The sequence below is a fragment of the Pinus tabuliformis genome, chromosome 2_1 (assembly GCF_031772625.1).
Source record: "Pinus tabuliformis cultivar Carrire ecotype Pingquan chromosome 2_1, CPIR1, whole genome shotgun sequence".
In the NCBI taxonomy this organism is placed as follows: domain Eukaryota; kingdom Viridiplantae; phylum Streptophyta; class Pinopsida; order Pinales; family Pinaceae; genus Pinus; species Pinus tabuliformis.
In genome coordinates, this window is record NC_142299.1 from 528,830,920 (window position 1) to 528,853,311 (window position 22,392).

At 35.8% G+C, this 22,392-nt stretch overlaps 1 pseudogene; it reads left to right on the forward strand.

The window, feature by feature from the left end:
- Positions 1 to 18,036: 18,036 nt before the first annotated feature.
- On the forward strand, positions 18,037 to 20,642 carry LOC149201307 (putative serine/threonine-protein kinase WNK11 pseudogene; annotated as a pseudogene).
- Positions 20,643 to 22,392: the final 1,750 nt, after the last annotated feature.

Sequence of the window (22,392 nt, forward strand, 5' to 3'; positions counted from 1 at the left end):
AAACCTTCTTCTTGGAACCGCAACAAGGAAATTCCCAAAAGGCATGATCCCCACATGTATGCTAATTTTCCATTCAATTATGAGCAAACAAGAAATATTAGGCAAAATTTATGGCGTAGAAAACCATGTAAATTTTGTGGTTTGCATAATCATGCTGTTACCAAGTGTTGGAAAAGAATGGAAACCAAGAAAAAACCAAGACATGAAGGCCATTCACCACATCAAGAGAAAAATAAGGTCAAGAAATTATGAAGGAGGAAGAACCATTGCAACCATTGTAACAAGCATGGACATAATATAGCTACATGTTGGGAGCTCCATCCAAAGTAGTGTCCCAAGAAGCTACATTCAGAGGTGGAATCCTTTTTAAATAGCTTGTCTTGATCACCATTGTAAATCACACGTTGAAAATTTGTTTGTAAAAGTGATGAATGCATAACATCACTTGTATATGCAACATAGTGATACTTTGGCCTTTTACTCAGCTAGCACGGGATAAGGTTTATGTTGTAAATCAATGTAAACTTGACCATGAGTGTGTTATAAACCCTTGGCAAGTATAAGGTTTTGTTTGGGTCTTGCTAAATGGTATTGTAATTGAATATGTATTAGTAGCTACAAGTTTGCATATGGATACAAGTGTTGGTTTCAACACTTCGAGCTCTAAAGTACAAAGGTGAAGGAGAAGAAAGTGTGGCCTTTCAGAGACATTTGTTATGCAGATCAGATTACAGTCATGTTTATGCTTTTGGAGGACCAAAATATCCTTAGTGGGAGGAATGATCTAGGTCGCTCTGGAGAACCTCAAAAATCGAAGTCTTTGGATCTCATCGAAACTAGGACTAGATTGAAAATCTTGTCATCCTAATTCGAATGATAAAGACGACACCTCAATTCGACGCCATAAGAGGAAGTTGTGAGCAAAACCAAAGCATAGAGCAAAATAGGCAGCAGTGGAACTGTGAATAATTGAAGCTCAAAGACGGTGGAACCATGACGTGCCTAGTTCCAGGGCAAAACCTGAGCAAAGAAATCTTTGAGGAATCTTTCAAATTTCCTAGAGGCCCATATTTGCAAGTGTCAGAATGGGGTCAATTTTATACTCATCTGAATCGATTTTTCACAAGGATCATGATGGCACAATCCATTTTGGCATTTAAGTCGCTGATTTCAAGGCCATCATTAGATTGGGAAGCATAAAGATGCATTGTGACCATTTACTTGTTTTTCTTTCAGAAAAAGAATGTTTGTAGATTTACAAGTTCTGGTGATTATTGTATGTTGCAATAGGGCAGCAAGATCTAAATCTTTGCAAGAAATTCATCGCTTTAGCCTTCACATGAAAACTGAGGTGGCACAGTGTTGAGAGAGGGTCATGTTGACACTTTATCAGAAAATAGTCATGTTTATAGCCATTGGTCTCAGAATTGCAAGACGATTTTTATGATGATAAGTGTGACTTGAATCTAACTAGCGGATTCAAGATGACCTGTTGCCAATTATGTGAGAGTGTCCATTTATGCGACTTTTGTGAGAAGTCGTTTCTTTGTCTTATTAAAGGAGAAGACTCTGTGAGTGAGAGTTCTTTGTAGGAGAATGTCTCTTTGTAGGAGATACATTACCACTCAATATGAGGGATCTATCCTTGTGTTGAGGAAGATCTTCTATGTACTCATGATCTTTTTGAGACTAATGAAGCGACCTCCCCACTATTTACCCAGGGCCCAAAGACGTAGTTGTAGCAACCTTGGTGAAAATTCCATGTAATAAAAGTTAATAAAGGAAAAAATAATAACCATGGTTGATGGGACACTTATTCCAAGCTAAATGTTGGGCAAAACATCCTAGTGTGGGTGTTCATTAGTTTATTATGGTTAAGGAAATTGAAAAAGACAGTGGATAAGGTTTTGGAAAGGAAAATTGGCATTTTTAGCACATTTATTTATGAAAATAATGGAAATTAGGAGAAAAGGAAGGTGAAAGGTCATAGGTTGCATGTGAGGAGTAAATTGAAGGAAAATAATGGAAAATGAAGAAAATAGAGGCCTAATTGATAAAAAGGCTTATGAAGATCAGTTTGTAACCTTTTGTCAGTTCAATTTTGGAGCTCTCTCATTATTCTCTCTCTCTCTCTCTCTCACTCTTGGACAGTTAGAGTTTTCTTGGAGCACATTGGCATTGGATCAAGAAAGGCAAAAGGCAAGAGGAAGCAGAGATCAAGCAACTACAACATTATTCTCTATAGGTATCAATTTGCATGTGTATTTTCCTTGCTAGATTTGGCGTGCATGGTATTGCATGTGGTTTTTTTGCTGTTATGGAATGGGTTTTGCTAGGTGTGACAATGTTTTCAGCTTAGCCTTGCCATTTTCAGATAGCCATGGTGTTATGGGTTTATCATGATTTGGTTGAGATGGATTTCTAGATGGATTTGATACTGAGTGAGGTGGATCTCCGAATGATAGAACACATGGCCTAGTAGTCCCTAAACCAGACTATGGATCACGGTAAATCCACTGGACTAGTAACCCGTGAGCCTGACTATGGGTTGCTATAAATCCAGGATTGTGTTGCCTCAGTGGGCCTAAGAATCCTTGCCAGTGAATGGTAGGATATACAATAAATCCAAGAGGTGGATTTCTCTTCGTTGGGATTAGTAATCCTAGGTTTTGGATTTGCGGTAAAGCTTGGAGAGTAGGTCTCAGTTTAGGGCCTAGTGATCCAGTGAGGATTGCGGTAAAGCCTGAGAGAATAGGAGGCAAGAAAATTCCTCACGATGTAGGTGGAGAGATTCATTGGCATCCATGCTTGTTTGGCCTAGTGATCAGGTGGAGATCACGGTAAAGCCTATTATGTCATGTTTAGTATGTTGACCTAGTGATCTGGGATGGATTACGGTAAAGCCTAGCTTCTATTGATGAGGGGAGGTGGTTTAGCCTCAGAATGACCTAGTTGGTTCTTTTGGTTTTAATCCTACATTCATGCTTGGAATATGGCATGAGGGTGAATTGCTAAAGGGAGATTTGGCTCAACCATTCCATGGTTGGGTGGACCATGGCAGTCCCATCTCGGGTTTGGATTTTTCATCATCATTATAAGGTTATTTCTCCTTGTATTTCTATGAGCATTATACTAGTTTATATGTGGATCATATGGTTGTGTTTTCCTTGGTATTTCTGTTGCTATTATGCTGCTTATGTATGTGTTTGATGACAATAGCTATGTATGGATTTCATCATGTTTTTACTTGTAAATGAATGAAAAATGTATCTATGACCTAATAGATGATAATGCAACAAATGACATAAGGGGACAGTGCTTCATAGCCATTCTCAGATAAGTATGAGACCCTTATGCTTAAATGAATTTATAACACCTATATATTACATATTTGTGATATGTTTGACAAAATGCCTTTCATAGCTAGTAGGGGTCTAGTTAAGGGCTTGTTCAAGTACTTTCGAAAGATAGATATTTTAGGCTAATTCTTCCTGTCCCAGATGGAATTCCATTTCGAGTCTAGTTGCAGTTGATCCATCTTGGCAATGTATCTACAAGCTTCTTTTAAATTGAAAAGACTCGTTGAATTTTTGCCCCACCTGATTTTGTCCTCAGTAGAGTCAAGGAGGATTTGTCATTTTTGAAGTTCTGAAGAAAGATCAGACCAAGATTGAGGATTATTATGGGGAGCCCAATTCTTTTGATCCAACCAGATTCTCCATTTTTCCTCTTTCTCACTTGGATTCCAATACCGTCTTACTTTAGTCTTCCCTATATTTTGCATGTCAGTCTTGATTTGATGGTATTGATCTTGATCCAGTTATGACCTTTGTTTCCAAGCGTCTTCCTAGAAGAGAGCCTTGTTTCCATTGCAAATCTCCCAGAAACTATGTTTTTGAATGCTATCCTTGTTCTCCTAGGCTTGATTCCAGATAATTGATCCTTTGATATTTCCATTTAGCTTGATGATTTTCTCTTGCGAAAGGGAATGGGTGTACTATCTTTACATAGGATTCCCCAAGGGGATTTGGAATCTAATCCATCTCCATAAGGTTTGGGCACCCAGGGCTTCCCCTAAAGGTCTGTGTCTCTTAAACCAAGGCCTCCATAATTTTTAGGCTTGCAAATATTTTACCATGCAACCAGAGCCCATTTCTACTTAACCTCTCCACTTCTCCATAAGAATTCCTCTACTTTTTTATGATTTTGTTTGAAATCACTTTGGGGGCAGCCAAAGCCGAATAAAAGTAGAATGGGATGGCCTGAAGAACATATTTAACAAGGACAAGATGATTTTCCAGATTGAGGAATCTGAAGGTCCAATTGGCGATTCTTTTCTCCAACTTATTGATCAGGTCTTCCCAAATATCCCTGGAGAGTGGCATGTCTATCAGGGGAACCCCTAGGTAGTTAGAGGGGAGGGTGCTGATGGGGAAGTCCAGAAGTCTGGCGATGTTTCTACAAATCGACAGCAGGGTGTTAAAGAAGAGCAACTTGGATTTCAGGGTTGATAGTGGTACCGGAGGCTGCAGAGAAGTCAGAATAAATGGACTTAAAGGAGGATGCTTCTATGATTATCGAGAGTCCCATAAGAAGGGTGTCATCCACGAATTGTTGGTGCATGGAGGGGGGAGCATAGGCATAAGGCTGGAGCCTTGAGAGCTTGTTAGAGTGCAAAGTAGCAGAAATAGAGAGGGTAAGACCTTCAACCATGATGACAAAGAGGAAGGGAGAGATAGGATCTCCTTGTCTGATGCCCCTGGTAGGATTGATGGGTTACAAAGGGGAACCATTCACGAGGATGGAGAAAAATTCTCTCGACACCATTGCCATGATCCATTTGATGCTATCTTTATGGAACCCAAATGTTTCCAGAACTTGTCTCATATACTCCTAGTTGATTTTGTCGAAGGCTTTGGACATGTCCAATTGAATCATCATACTAGGTTTTTTTGAGTTTTGAGAGAGAGGATGAACTCATGAGAAAAGATGATACTATCCAGGATTTTCCTAACTTCCACGCAACCAGATTGGTGATGGGAGGTAAGGAGAGGCAAGATGGATTTTATCCAATTGATGAGGACTTTGGAGATGATCTTGTAAATGACATTGCAAAGGGCTATAGGCCTGAATTTGTTCTGGGATTCAACGGTTTTGCCTTCGGGAATCAAGGTAAGGAAAGTGGAGTTCAGGGGTTTTAGGACATACTTCTGAATCCTAGACTCTTCCACAAGGGCATGGACTTCTAGTTTGAATATGGGCCAACAAGATTTGTAGAAGTCAATGGTGAAACCGTCCGGACCATGGGCTTTACCATTAGGCATTCCCATTATCACATCTTCAACTTCCAAGAGGGACACTTTTATTAGGAGCATTCTGTTATGCTCTTCAGTGAGGATTTTGGGGATATGGTTGGTGATCTTTTTAATTTTCTTAACTTGGTCATTCCTTGGCTCTTTGAGAATAGAGCCAAAGTAATGAGTGAGTTCAACTTCCAACTCCACATGGGAGTGAATGAGATGATCCTCTCGGTTCTTCAAAGCCAAAATTTTGTTGTTCCTCCTGTGTTGTATCATTGATTTATGGAAAAAAAACAATATTCTTTTCCCCACATTTCAGCCAATTGATTCTAAATTTTTGTTGCCACAACTTCTCTTCCTGGATGACTCTTTCTTCCTAGCTTTGTTGTAATCTTCGTTCCTCTTTATTTTTGCTCTCCGTCAGCCCTTCTTCAATTATATATTCGTGATGATGTTGCTGAATGATTCTCTATTCCATTTTCTGATTTCCTTTTTGATATATTTTAGGTTTTGTTGGAATTTATACATTTTGTTGCTTAATCTGGTGGGAGGATTTGACCACCATTATTTCATTTTTTCCATGAAGTGTGGGTGATCCAACCAGAAGGCTTCGAATATGAAAGGTTTATTTTTTTTGCCATTGGAAATTTGATTCTTAAGAGAGATAGTCCAATGATTTGAGCCTCCTTGTGGTAGAATTCTTGCCTCTGTTTCCCAAGAGGTGAGATAAGTTGCCTCTGATAAAAGGAAGTGGTCTAACCGTGAGGCTATTTGACGGTTTCATCCTCTTCTGTTATTCCAGGTAAAAATACCATTGTTGGTAGGTATGTCTACGAGGTTGAGGTTTTCTATGGTAGTAAAGAAATCCTCAGAGTCCTTATTGAGCTTTCGGATACCATCTCTCTTCTTAGCTAGATTAGTTATCATATTAAAGTCACCTACTATGATTTTGAAAGGAAAGTTTATAGGATGAAAGAGGATGGAGATGCATTGGAGCATTTTATTTTGATCTATAACCTTGTGTGGGGCATAGACATTTGTTATGCTGATACTCTCATTGGTGCCTATGATACTCAAGACCACAGTTATGGAATGATGAGTGGCCAAGGAGGATATGAGTTCAGACTTGGAGTCTTTCCATAGGGTCATTATTCCTCTCGACGAACTTCTTGTCGAGTTGGATAATATGTTGTAAGGCTTGAAACGAGAGTTCAGAAGGATAGGGGGTATACCGACTTGAGTTTGGTTTCTTGAATTAGAAGGATATCCAGATTATCAGACATAATTATGTTCCTGTTATTCTTATTCCCGAAGATGACTTTAGTGAAGCCTTCATTGTCTTTTTTTTTTTCTTGTCTGCTCTGGAGATTGAGGGGTTTTGTTAAGAGTACAGTCTCGGAAGAGATACACATGCTCGTGGCAGTTACTGCATCTGAAGGGGATATGTTCATAGAATATACTTTGAAGCCAGAATTCATCCCTGAATATTAATTTAATTTCTTCTAGAAGGGCTCTAGAGACATTAATGTATACGCAGATATGGGCATAGGAAACATAGTGTCATGTTCTAGTACCTTCAGACATTTTTATATACTTGCCCAGCTTGTATCTTATAGTTTGTAAGACCAAACCCAGTAATTAGTTGGTAAGGAGTAAAGGTGAACCTAGACTAGAACTCTTGTAGGAGGTCAAAGATGATTGTGAAGAATACCTTGGATCCCAACTGAAGTCTTATTTCTCTCTTGGGTGCCCATTTTCTTTGAATCCGCCAATTCAAGGCTCTTTCAGTTGGCCAGATGCCCATAAACTTGCATATTACTGCACGTTCTTGCATGTATTGTCTGTAGATTGCGACTCCTAAGTCTTGGATTTCCAGTTCTGTATTTTCATTGCTATGGGGTTGCAGTTGTTCTTTTTTTCCTCTGTTCTTGCATCTGTTCCTGAGATTTTGTTGGATTTTTGTCTATTAGGGAACGCATCTTAGGGGCCTTTCCATTTCTTATTCGAATACATTTTCTTTTATATTTCTCTATTCTTTATTCCTTTAAGGTAGTTCCTTTTTATGAGAGCGTATTGTTCCTTCGTTATCTGAGTTTCCTCTTGTTGAGCAGAAGGCTGAGCTGGAGGCAAAATTTGTGAAAAATGAGTCCTATTTTGGAGGCCTACCAGTGACCATGTCCTTGAAGGAATGGGTGCCAAGGTTCTGAAGCAGTTCCACCATGACAACCAGGGGACAATGTGACCTTGACCAGCCACACCAGGGGAGGTCGCGAAGAGTGTGAGCACAAATTAGGTCACCTTCATTGCGGATGCCTCATCGTTTCTAGCTCGATTTTCTTTCTGTTCCTCACCCTTTTGTACTTGTTATTATGTGGCCTTAATATTTTTTATCTCATTGTTATTTACATGGTTTAATGTTGGTTATATGACTGGTTATTGTCATATTTATTTCATGTATTTACTTGTAAATGAAAGGATAATGGATGTAATACCTAATTGATGTCAAAACAAATAAAGGAAGAGGGTGATGATCCTTCTTGTTAAGTCTCATATGAGTTATCAATCATTTATGTTATGTCCTGTATTCATTTCCTATAGATTGCATTGATGCCAAGTGTTTGACAGAATGTCAGTCTCGGTTGGTGATGGTCAGGCCTAGTCTTGGAGTTAGATTTGATTTGTAAGTCTTCTCATCATGTAATTTATGGATTCTGAAAGCTACATGGCTTTTTGGGCAATGACCTAGATTCTGGGATTGAAAAGTGGCACAAATCTCGGGGTCACAAGTATAGGTTTAAGGAGAAAAGTCCCTAGATTCATGCATGCCTTGTTGTGCAAGCGTTTGGAGCCTCCCAGATGAACCCTTGTCCATATAAAGGGAGCATCGAGGGGTTTAATCGTATAAAAATCACTGTGACCCAGGGGGATGGTCAGGGGAATGACTGGGATGAATTATGGGAGTCCTATAGCAGGTGAAAAAGGTATGGTATGGTGTGTTTCCATCGGTTCCACCTCCTTAACTTACACATAGGGATTCAAATCATGTCATAGTAACTTCTCGTTGCATATTTACCCTGGTTGGTCGGTTACTTGGGTAGTTGTGGGAGGAAGGCCATTCCCTCAGACTAGATGGGTTGTGTGTTGGTGATGCATTCACATTGATTGCATATGTGTTTCTTATGTTGTAAGACCTTGTTCTTATTGCATTTGCAAGGTGTTGATCATGGTTGTAGTGAGGTCATGGGAATTTGATGGTGTTGTTGTGGAGGATGTCATCATGAGTGTATGCTTGATTATGCATTTTTATGCATGTTAGTATTCACATGTGGTCAAGTGTACATCAGTATGATGGTTGTTGTTATGCATGTGGTCATGGTATGTGTAGTTGATATGGTCATGCATTGATGACTTGACTCTGGCTAGAATGATGGTTATATGGTTATGTTTTATATTTCTATATGTTGTCATGATTATGTTTTGTAGGTTTTAACCCTGTACATAAATTACCTGCATACGAATTCTAAAAAAAATAAATAAAAATGGTGAGAGCATAAAAATAAAACAAATATACACAAAGGTTTGCCCCTGGATCCCAAAACTGGGACTACCAGATTGATTTTTCGTTATATTCCTTTCAATGTTACAATACATATATACATATATATCTATATATATAAATGCCAAAGCATCCATAAACCTTGTATTAGAACATAACCGTAGTTCCCTTGACTGGATCCATAAAATACCATCGGAAGAAAACCATCATGCCTAAAACTAGTTGCGAAAAACATGCACAAAACCATAGGTAGGTTCAACCACCTAATATAGGGTCCAAAAAACAATTTCCCCAGGGTGCTGCCACAGACCTCGTAGAGTGATGCTGCCCCCCTCAAACCCCTTGACAGAGGGGTTTTTTTCCCCCTACTGACCTCCCCCCTCCGCTGCACCCGACACAACGAAGTGGGGGTTGGATGCCCCCCCTCGAACTCCCACAACAAAAGGGGGGTTGGGCTGGAAAGAATATAACACACACCCAACATGTTTTACATGTATTACGCTGATTTTTTGATCCTGCAGATGAGGTATCCTATCTGAATTATGCTAAGGTACATTGGTTCATTGTGATTTAGTTTAGCTAACATGATATACCTTGCAAGAATAATATCAAGATGACTAGCAAGATGACATACTACAATTCTAGAGACCCCCCTATGGATAAGATGAGTAAAGTGGTGTTAGGAACTCTTCTGATTTGGCAGACACACTGAGAATCTTAAAGGTAGAAATAAGGAGTTATAAGTTAGACAATGACAAAATCATATAGGCACATGAGAAACAAGAAGAGTTAAATACAGTGATACTTCAGAGTTTGTTAGAATTGCAGTGACAGGGACCACTTTGGATCAACCATGAGCAGGAGGAAAAAAGTAATGGGGAATATGGCAATAGGTTTCATGGTGAGTACAGATTAGATAGAGAGGACATGATCAAAGATAATAGGTACTTGGACACTCTGGATAGGAGAGGTGATAGACACATGTACTATTCTAGTTTAGGCTCAAATAGGAATTATAATCATCATCATTATCATCTTTACAGGGGGTGTGACAAGGGATATTTTCCAGATATTTTTAAGAAAGAAAAGACACCTACATATGATGGACATATGAAGAAACCTTAGGATGAAAGGCATGGTTGCTTTGTGTGAGGAATTTCTTCAGGTTGCATGATTATTCATAGAAAATGAAAGCAAAGATAATTTTCAATCTTAAAGGGAAAGAAAATATATGGTGGGAGGATGTGAATAATGTTAAAGGTATTTGAGAGGATAAATTGACTTGGAATGAGTTTGATAGTTTTTTCAAGAAGAATCATTTCTTAGAAAGGTACTGTGATGATAAAGCTAAGGAGTTTTATGAGTTGCAAATGGGTTCCATGACAGATGATGAGTATACTAGCATGTTCTTGGAGCTGTTGAGATATGCGCCTTACCTCAAGGAGGAGAATGCCAAGGTTAAGAGATTCATTAGTGGATTACCAATAGTATACAGAGACCACATTGAGTTCGATGCACTTAGATCGTTGGACGAGGCCATTTGAAAGTTGAAACATTGTTATGAGCAATTGAAGCACAAAGTTGAGCCTAAGAATCACTCAAATGAAAATGAGAAGGTTAAAGGAAAATGGACACAAAAGTGGGGAAGACCTCAAGATACAAGTAAGAAACATGTGCTCCCTTACAAGAAGTTTAATACAGTTGAGAAGGGACATGGAAAGCAATAGATTAGAGGTGATGGTAGAACACCGTTGCAGTGTTGGATATGTGGCAAGGATTATCGTAAGAGGGATTGTCCGCAGTATCAGGATGGTAGACCCCAGATGTATAATGCTCAGGAGGTGCATATAGTTGGGGATTTTGGTCATAACATTCCTCGGATTTATACTATTGTAGACAACAGGCATGCAGATCATCAAGAATCTATCATCGATATGGACGCTAGTCTTTGTGATCAAGTTGTTTCTATTTTGATTGATCCTAGATCTAATTATAGTGATATTAATCCCGACCTAGTGGATAAGTGTGGTTTGAGAGAATAAGTGCATGCAAAATCTTGGTTGGTATAGTTGGCTATAGGCACAAAGAAGAGATTTCACCTTTTGGTTAGAGCTTGTGCATTTGAGTTAAATGGTATGCCTACAACAACACATTTGAATGTACTGCTGTTGGGATCATACAACATGATTTTGGGTATGGATTGTGTAGTATACCCGGGGCGATATTATGGGGTACAAAGGGAGGTACCCAAGGGAATAATGAAATAATGTGATAGGCCATAGATAATAAATAAAGTGCTTAACCAACATCATGTAAGGGACCACAAGTAGTTAACAATAATGTCATAAGCCCATTGTATTATATATATGGTATTGAGAGACCCATGGTATTGTATGTATAAAGCCTATATAAAGGCTAGAGACTCCCTATGGAGAAATGTGAAGAATTATTGTATTGGAAAACATATGGCTTGTGGATTGTAAATAATTTTATAAAAATATACCTTTCAACACATTGTTAACCATTATCAAACCAAAACAATACAATACGTTGGAAAAGCTCATAAGGAAAGAATCACTTTGAATGTGTGATCATTTTTCCCTTATGCAATATCCATTCCCGGTAATTATCCAAACAAATATTTTATGAATATGCATCTTTTCCAATACTTTTATGATATAGATTTAAATATATAATTTATTAAAATATTAAATTTCTTCCCAAATATGTATGCAATATATTTTATTTTAGGTTAGATTAGAAGTGGATATATATTATTTATTTACTATATTTTTTTGGGTTTTGATTTTCTATTTCATAATACAATTATTATTAAATTTAATGTTTATTATATATTTTAATTTATGCATGTAAATAAGATTTAGAAATTCAGTATTCATAATTTCTAATTATTATTAGTCTTTATTTTTTTTATAAAATTTTAAATAATATAATAAAAACATTTACTTTTACCATAATTTTTAAAATACATTATTTTGTGTATATGTACGTAGGATTTAGAAATTCGCTACCCAGTATATTATTATTAATTTTTTCTCTTAATAATTATTTTATATTTTATATTTTAAAATTTATATAAATAATTTTTTAATTTTAATATATATTATTAAAAAAAATTATTTTAATTAAAAAAATTATTTTTTTTTCCAAATCATAAACCTTTAATACTTCAAAAGAATATTAAAGACATATGAATATGGAAATAATTAGGGAAGTGAAGCAACATAAATTTTAAAATTAAATTAAATTAATTATAAAAAAAATAAAAATAAAATGTGGAACAAAAGTTAGGAAATATCCCTATTTGCTCTTGTGCTTTTTATGAAGAGAAAAGAAAAGTCATCATAATTCTTATTTGTTCTTGTGATATGAGATTTGGAATTAATATATAAAATCGAAATGAAAATAATATGATTATATGAATGAAATAGAAAACTTTATCAAATCAATAAACAAACTTACTACTTGTTTCCATTTATATTGGTTTATTATATGTAATTATTTACAATGAATTTTTCCTTGTGAATTATCATTAATCCTTAAGAAACTTTGATGTATTTGAATTTTATTGTTTATATCTCAGATATTATTTAAATAAATAAATAATTCATGTGTAGTAACTATTTTTTATTTGTTCCCCGGATGCGGGTGTCTAAGGCTGCCTTCATTGGGATGGGACTGGAGTGGGTTGAGCAAAGCCGCCACCTGCCAGCCCTGTACAATGGAGCCGGATCCATGTGGAGGGAGGATCACAAGCAGGTGGGTTTAACTTGGTTTAAGGGAATGTCTGCTGGTGACATTAATACTCTGTTCACCTCCGCACGCGTTGCCTTGTTTCGGCTCTCGGCTCCCATGAATGCCACAGTTTGGTGGGAGGGTCTCGAGGCAGGCAAGGTGCATATTAACTAGACTCCACCATGGGTTTATTCTATTGCTCCTTGTGTTGTGTTGTGTTGGTTGGGCTCTGGCTCAGCTAGCTCGATGCCTTCATCTACTTCTCCGACTCCCGCTGCTGCTTTGCGCTCCTGTCCGATAGCTTGTGTGTTTGGTCTGAGACATATCTCTCCGGTGGTTTGTTCTGTAATCCATAAAGGAGCTGTCTCTGCTGTCATGCCTCGACTCCGCCAAAGAATTCTCAGCCGCAGAGGCACCTCTCGGGGCACTCCTTCTCGCCCTTCTTCCGGTGATGCTACTTCGAGTCAGCACCCTTGCTCTCGTAGCGGAAGAGGGAGCATTTTGAGGCCCATCAATTTCTTGAACCCAGCTCCCCAGGTTCCTCATCTTCGCCCTCCTTCGGCTCTGCAATCTTTACATTCAACTGCTCCCTGAACCGTCTTCGGATCATTGCCCATGTATCTGTGCTCTTTCTCAAGGAAGCCCAAGAAGAGGGCGAATCCAGTGTTCTTCGGGAGGACCAGGGAACAGTTCCGATGCCAATTGCAGGTTCCTCGCGAGACATGGAAACGCTGGCCAGCAACGTCAATGACACAATGATGGAGCCTGCACCCCCGGTTTCGACTGCGAATGAAGAGGCCCAAGCCCAGGACCTGGCTGACGGTGGATGGTGCAGGATCGTGGAGGAGACTCCTGAAGTTTAAACCAAGCTTTGCAGCTTCTTTTCAGGTTATGCGGCCCAATAGCAAGGGCTTTTTGTCAATACTGTCAATCTTTTTTATCTGTTGTTGTGTCGAGGTCAATCATGTTTGTTTTTTTGTAAATCTGGTAAGCTCAGGAAGGCTAAATTGTGTTCCTCTGGATCCCCTGCGCGGGACTGCAAAACATGGTCTTGTCCAACATCTATGCTCTGGACACTTTCTGTTTCATGTTGCCTTCCCTTCTAGACAGCTGCTTCTTTTTGCTCGTCATGTTGTAATTTTACACTTTTAATGCGAATAATAGAAATAGTCTTATTTAAAAAAAAAAAAAAAAAAAAAAAAAAAACATTTTTTTATTTGTTACCTTTTTTTTTTCCAAATCCAACTATGATCTTATTTATCAAATAAAAATACATTTCTTAAACATACTAAAGTAGAAGGTTTAATTTGACTAGCAAATTCTATATTATCAAAATAGATTGAATTATCTTTCTCACAACTTTGTAGAGATATGTTCTACAATCTAACCAAATAAAAAGTAGTAAAATTATATAGTTTATTAATCAAATAGTAAATTAAATTAACTTATATTTCACATCTTCAACATTTGCAATGATTAATTTTCTTTAAGAGCTTTCTATATATTGATGTGAAAGCACTTCTAACAAGCACCTTAGGAGAGAGATCTACAAAGTCAACTAGATAAACAAGAAGGTCTTATGTATCAAAAATATCAATAAAGGTGTCCTTAGCCTCTTTTTCCTAATCTTTTGGGAGCCAAAGTATGTTTAACAATGTTCAAGTAAAGTTGTTCTTTTTTCCTGACAACGCCATCAAGTTTAGAGTTAGCTTGCTCCCTCCGTTCCTTTGTCTACTAAGTTTCCATGGTAAGTTTGAATTGCATTTCCCTAAGGACCACTAAGTAACCTTCAATACTTTATGTGAATTTCTTAAAGAGAAAATGTGAAAAATATAAAAGAATGGATAAATTAATGTCTCTAACCCATTAAAATGGAAGAAACTTCCATATGGGCCATAATCAATGGCTTCACTTGATTAGAAATAGATAGTTGCAAACAAGAGCTAGATAAATAGTCCACAAGACAGAACTATATTTGATCGAAGAGATAAAGAAATCATAAGATGAAGTTGAAGTTGATCCAAAAAAGTAGATAAGCAATGGAGAAGATAAAAAAAAAACTTCCTCAGTTTATTAATGAATCCAAGAGGCCTTATAGATTTACAAATTCTCCAATTCAAAAACCCTAATCTAGGTATGTATGTCACTAAAAGTTACAAAATAATATAAAATGGATATGCACAAACTCCAGGATAGAAATAGATGCCTTTATATGTAACTCACACGATTAAATGATAGAATAATGTAGGTGCCCCTAGAAGGATGGGACCCCAAGGGGGTGGCACATCTCAAGCATTGGATTGCCTAGTTGAGTTGATTGGTTGAAGGTTGGGCCCTTAAGAGGGTAGCACCCCTTAAACATTGTGTTGCCTAGTTGATTTAGTTAGTTAGCTTCATCTTGAATTGAACCATGCCCCTTAATATCTAGGCTTATTGGATGGTTGAATAACTTCTTGGGTTGGATATGTTGACTAATCCCTCTTTGGGCACTGTGTTGGTGGGGATGTCTTTCTTCCTCATAATTCCTCTTAGTTTAAGTGGAAATCATCCTCACTTTCTCTTCATTTTGAAATGGTGTTAGGCAAATGGGATGAAAGGTGCAATGTATGAGGAAACTATTGTTGTGTTGAGTGATTATGATGTTAAGGAATGAATTTCTAGTCCGAAAAATGATGTACTTAGGCTATGAATGCTCCAATGAGATGAAAAATCCTTGGGTATTAAATAAAAAAATGCAAAGAAGAGAATTTGTGTCAATGAGATTAAAAAATACAGTGTATGTAGGCTATTTGATCAATGTGAGAGTTTTATTTCTACTTAATCTAAAAGCAATGAGCTTGATCAAAGGCTTGGAGGAGTAAGATTATCTTTGAAATGTGCAAGCGAAGGTGGGGATGAAGGGAGCTCTTCTTTGGCTCAATGGTCTTATAATAATGAGAGTCTCCAACAATCACCACATCACACTACCATATATTCTTTAAGAAAGTGATTCCTAGATACATTGCTAGGGCTTCGACCTCATTATTAGATATATGGCCTAATCCCCAAGTGAATTTTATTTTCTAATTTCCTTGAGGTCCTTGAATGATCCCTCTACACTCATTATCCCCCTGCATGCTTCAACAATCTCATAATGTTAAGCTACATCACATATTTGATTAGATGCAAAGTTGGTTATGTGTTTGCATTTGATTTTATTAAGAGCCCAGATTTAGATATGGACAAGATAATACATCCACTCCATCCAAGATCCTGGCATCCATGCTATTGTAAAGTAATATTGCTGTAGTCAAGCCTTGTTTTTAACTACAATCATATAAGAATTTCAGAACAAATATTATGCATGAGTACAATTTTATCATGATCTAAGATTCTTGAAAGGTGGAAAAATATCCTTAGGGATTTCATCCAATTCCAAATCGACCTAGATCATGATTTTTTTATTTTTATTTTGTTTATTTATTTATTTTTTATTATCATAGACCTAAACTAATGTGAACTCTCACTTTCTATATCATTATATTTCAATAATTAAAAAAAGTTTGTTACAAGATTAAACGACTTATCCATATCCATCAATACATAGAAGTTATACCATACCTTATCTTAACAAACATTATATGTTTAAATGTACACCTAGGCAATGTACAATACAAATTAACTAAAATTAACCATAAAAGAATATGACAACTAACATTTTGTTCAACTTTTAAAGAACAAAGAGAGTTGTATCACATCAACATTAATGATCTCTTCTTGTTTTTTCCACTTTAAGGTTGTGATAAATTCGATTACATTGTATTCATATAACATCTAGAAAATTCTATTAACTTATAATAATAATGATAACAATAATAATTTATTTTTTAAAATCAAATAGATGTATGAAACTCTTTTCATTGTGAGACAAGGGAGGGGCCTTCACACAACAATTTCAAGTCTACTAAAATCTATAAAAGTGTAAATAAATATTTTCAATTTTGTAAAAATTTAAATAATTTAAAATAATTACACATTTTTCTGTAAATAAAGGCACAATGTAGCTAGTAGATGAAATTGTTTTTTTCAGATTGACTTATTTATTATTTAAAATACGTTTTTTAATCCATAAATAAATTCAGCACCATAAAAATCTCTAGAAACACTCCATTTCTATAAATTAAACAACTTAAACAAATTTTATAAAAATTTCTTCCAAATTTTTAATTAAAATTACTAATATATATATATATATATATATATATATAGATATATATATATATATATATATATACTCAAAAAAACACTATCTCTGGATTAAACTAATTTTTATTTATTTATATTAAGAGAGCAATCCATTCCATCTATATCTATATATTCTAAAAAAACACACATATATATATATATATATAATCTAAAAAAACACTATCTCTCGATTCAACTAAATTTTATTCATTTATTTTAAGAGACCAATTTATTTCATCTATATCTATATATTCTTAAAAAAACACTATCTCTCGATTAAACTAAATTTTATTTATTTATTTTATGAGAACAATCTAGAGCAATCTATAGCAATCTATTCCATCTCTCAGTTAAACTAATTGTCATCTATTTGTTTTATCAAAGAAAATAATTCAATGAAAATCAAAATCTATCAAAAACCTAGCAATAAACCACATAAAAAACAAAGCAATCCAGGAAGTTGGGAAAAACTCATAACCAACGAGTTACTCTGAACGTGTCAATGCTCTTTCAGTTATGGAATATTCAGTCCCCATAATTATCCAGACAGATATTTATGCGTAGCTGGTATTTCTGGGTCAAACGCAACCTCAAGTATATATATACACGTCTGTTATTCACATCCTCAGGGTGCTCTGCCTGTTATCGACCTAAATATTTTTTCGGTTAACGAGAACAGACTCAGCGATTTCTCCATAGACAGGTATGTTTTCTCCATGCTCCTATTTGTTTTTATAAGGTTGCTTTTCTTGATCTCTATGTTTGGAACTCTGCACTGCAATGGTTCTGCTCAGAGTCTTATTTTTCGAGGATTCTGTTTATCAAAATAGTTTTACGAGATTTCTTTTCTACCAACAGAATTTGTTTCTGTGTAGAACTAGGGTTTTGGATTTCCTGGTTTGATTTAAGATTGCCTGGCAATTTTAATTTTTACACTTCAATTTATTGGGTAGCTTTCTGAAACTGGCGGCTCGTTTTTTCAGTATCTCTGGAGCGAAAATGCTGTCAGTGTCGTCAGTAATCCCACAGGAAGCAAAGTCTTCTGTCTTTGCTGTCTGTTCGTCTTCCGAATTTAGGGAAAATCTCCATTTCTGTGTCTTCCTATAGCCCTGCAAGGGTTTCTGTTTATTAAATTCAAATTAGAAGAGGAACCGAATTTGGAGTTCTGGGGCTAGGGTTTTCTTTACAGGAGGTAGAGAAATGCCTAGTGTAGAATATGACACCTGTGATAAGGACAGGGAACCTTTTGTGGAACTGGATCCCACTGGTAGGTATGGTCGCTATGAAGATTTGCTGGGCCGTGGTGCCATGAAGAAGGTATACCGAGCTTTTGATCAGAAAGAAGGTATTGAGGTTGCTTGGAACAAGGTGCCTCTGCAAAACCTAGATGATGCTTCCATACAGAGGATCTATGCAGAAGTCCGTCTGTTGAAATCTCTGAGGAACAAGAACATAATTATGCTCTACAATGCATGGCTGGATAGAAAGACAAGTCATGTGAATTTCATTACCGAGGTCTGTACCTCAGGTACTCTGAGAGAGTACCGCCAGAAGCACCGTCATGTCTCCATGAAGGCTTTGAAGAATTGGGCACTTCAGATACTGGGAGGATTGCATTATCTTCATAATCATGACCCTTGTGTAATTCACAGAGATTTAAATTGCAGCAATATTTTTGTGAATGGCAATAGTGGCGTTCTGAAGATTGGGGATCTGGGTCTTGCCACTACACTGGGAAATAATCGTTGTGCACACACTGTCCTCGGTACTCCGGAATTCATGGCCCCAGAATTATATGAGGAGGATTATAATGAGCTTGTAGATATTTATTCTTTCGGCATGTGTTTGCTGGAGATGGTTACTTTAGAAATTCCTTATAGTGAATGCCGTAGCGTTGCTCAAATTTATAAGAAGGTGAGTTCTGATATAATTCCTTATAGTGAATGCCGTAGCGTTGCTCAAATTTATAAGAAGGTGAGTTCTGATATAAGGCCTGCAGCATTGGAAAAGGTTACCAATCAAGAAATGAGAGAGTTTAGTTTATTGAAAAATGCCTGGCGGCAGCACCGGTGAGGCCTTCTGCTGCAGAACTTCTGATGGACCCATTTTTTAAAGGAGTACAAGCATGCACCTATTAGATGCCAAGTTGTTTTAATGAACAAGATAGATGGATTTCTGCCTATTTATTTTGCCAATTTACTTTTGAGATCTTCCCACATTCTTTCAAGAGTTAATGTGAGGAAAAGTGGTTATAAATAACAATAACACAATCTAGAAGATAAATGAAATTCTGTCTATAGATTTATAATGGCTTATTTTGCCACATTATTTTGATATCTCTTAGATTTAGCAATTCGGAAAGATAGATAAATGATTTTAGATGTGTATAGATTTATTGTAGGTTATTTGGCCAGATTTTTTTGCTATCTCTAATATAAAATTATTTGGATTTTATTTTTATTTTTATTTTTTGTGATATGGAAAAGTATTATATCTAGGGTGTTTAAGTATTAAATTTATTGGCATTCAATTATTTTAATTTTGATTGGTTGATAATTTAATTTATTATAAATTTGTCAATTAAAATATCATATATCATATGTTGTGTTTAGAATATAATTTTTTAAATAACTGATATTGCATAAATTTTAGAAAATTATTGAAAATCTTGTAGATTATAAGGTGAGATTCTTATATAATGCAATTTAATTCAATATTATAATTATGCATTTGAAAAATGAATCCATTGTTTTGAATCAAGGAATAATCCAAACTTCAAATTTAACATGTAAACATGTAAGAGAGGCTATAAGCTATTTCAACCACCTAATATGAAACATTGAGTAGAAACTCTAAACTATGGCTATGTCTTTGTAGGTAGCAAAAGACTCTTAGAGATTTATGGTGGTGTAAAGTATTAGAATGAGTTAGCATGCAAAGCAAATTTCGAGAAGTGAATAACATCTCAATGGTTCCAATTGCACACTTGAACTGAGTATTGCATTTAAAGTAATATTTTTGGGACATGGTAAGAATTACTATGTGCCCATGTTATCTTCACAATTATTAGAGTTTCAATTGAATTTAAACTGTAAGTTATTTTTAATTAGATTCTAGTTATTGATAATTGATTCTATTTTTATTACAAGTTTATGTTGATATAATATTTCCCTTTTCATAGTAACATAAGAAAATGATACTTGCTTTCCAAGTGTATTTATAAAAGAAATATTTTTAACAATCAATTTCTTTTTATTTGATTAATTGCTATATGCCCCGTACATATACCTAACCCCACCTTTAAATCATCTTTCCCTTCATTAATTATCATATGTCGCTATACATATCACAATCATATGCTTATATACACTTTTAAATCAATTGTTGTTCCCTTAATTAATTGTCATATGCCTTTGTACATATCAAAACCATATACCTAGCCCCACTTTTAAAGAATGGAAACATGGTTCAATTTTCTCAAATTCATATTATAAAATTTCCATATTCAAAATGCATCTTTTGCAATGTGTTCATTTTGTCTTCCCAAATGATTAGAATTCAATCACACGATTCCAAATGTTTTTGTACTTTATTATATGGTAAATTTTAAAAATTATAAGTTGCTAATAATGCTAATATTTATCCTTTTGTTTCTATGCAATGATTTGAATTCAACCAAAAGCTCTGTTAGTTGTGATAGCCCCCCTTATATCACAAGCATATGCATAACCAATTGCAACATATAGGAACATGTTTAATTTTCAAATTGATAGCTTTTACATGATGATGATGATGATGATGGTTAATGTCTGCTGAGACCAAACATTGGTCTATCGAACCTAAAGAAACAATTTATTTATTTTGATTTAAGATTTTATTCCTATGCTCAAAAAGCTTGGAGAGAAGCCTCCCGAGCTCACTATAATTTTGACATTGTAAAAGGCTAGGAAGGTCAGTATCGTAACAAAGATTGTGAAACTGAGATCTAATGTGGTTGTATGCGGAGCACTCTAAGAGGAAGTGGTTTTCATCCTTGATGTTCCTATTCTCACATATATGGCAGATCCTTTCCATTCATGGCGTTTTAGGAACTGCCCAACGACCTGTTTCACTATGGAGCTCATGAGAATTCGTTCTAATCTTTGCTATATTAATTTTCTTCTTTGAGCTAGTTAAAATAGAGAGATACTTTTGATCTTCTAGGGTGGGGTTGATGACCTTCTTATAATAACTTAATTTTCTTTTAGCCGCTAAATCTTTCTCACACCACATTTTTTCTTTGAACTTAGAAGTAACAATATCTTTAATGTTATTTATGTTTTCCAATGCATCATTCTCGTTGATCTCCCAATAGTTTAACCAGGCCCTTGTGTCTTTATGCCACCCCCGATTAAGCCTTGGGTGGTTTTGGCTGGAATTTAAAGCTAGCTTAGGAAGTCTATGATCGTCTATGTTATTGAGTTTGTGCTTGTACAACAGAAACCTAATCATAGCTAGGCTCTCAATAGGGGAAAGACTTGCTTCTATAAGGAGAATAGGATAGGGTGTATTACTTTTAATTTTTAGGTTATAAGTTATAAAACACTTCTGGATTCGCTCAATCTTTCTCCATGATTCTCTGGGGATGTTGCACCCCAAACCTCACAGCCATATAAGATAACAGGAGTGACTAAAGTTTCAAAGATGAACTTCTTTTTATCCCACATTACGAGGTTTGCTATTTTACAATTATTTTCAAGACCAAAATAAGCTTTCCACCCCCCATTAATCCTTTTCTCAATGCTATGGTTCCAGTTGAGCTTGTGATGAATATCAATTCCTAGGTACTTGTAAGAATACACTTCTTGGATTTGATAATCATAGGCGTAAGTGTCCTTCTTGGATTTGATAATCATAACTTTTGTTTTTTCAGTGTTAACAGTGATACCCATGGTAGAGCAGAAATCCTTAAGAAGTCTGAGTTGCTTATCAAGATCATATGGGCACCTTGCGAAAAGAACAATATCGTCAGCATAGAGAAGAAGGATGACGACTATCCCAGCTAAGATCATGCCATCACATCCTGCTTCCTCTAAATAGCCTTCGAGTTTATCGATGTAAATGGAAAATAGGGTAGGGGAGAGGGGGCAACCTTGTTTAACTCCGATGTTACACTTAATATCTTTCGACCACCCCTCGTTGCTCTTTAGTTTGGCAATTACATTCTCGTATAACCTTATAGCGGCAACGCTCAACTCGAGAGGAACCTTTAGCTCTTCTAATCTATTCCAAAGGTTGTATCTAGGAACCGTATCCATCTACATACATTGTTAAAACTTCAAATTAATCTCATAAGTTGCTCATATCCAAAAACATCTTTTGCATTTTTTTTAGTGAAATGGGCTCAAATTTGTATTTTGTGAATGTATTTTGAAATTAAAATATACATTTTTTGCCTCCATCTATATGCAACCCATCATTGAAATTTCTAGATGATTTCCAATTAGATTAATAATGTTAAACTTTTTCTCTACATGTACATTGTTAAAAATTCAAATTAATATCATAACCTAATCA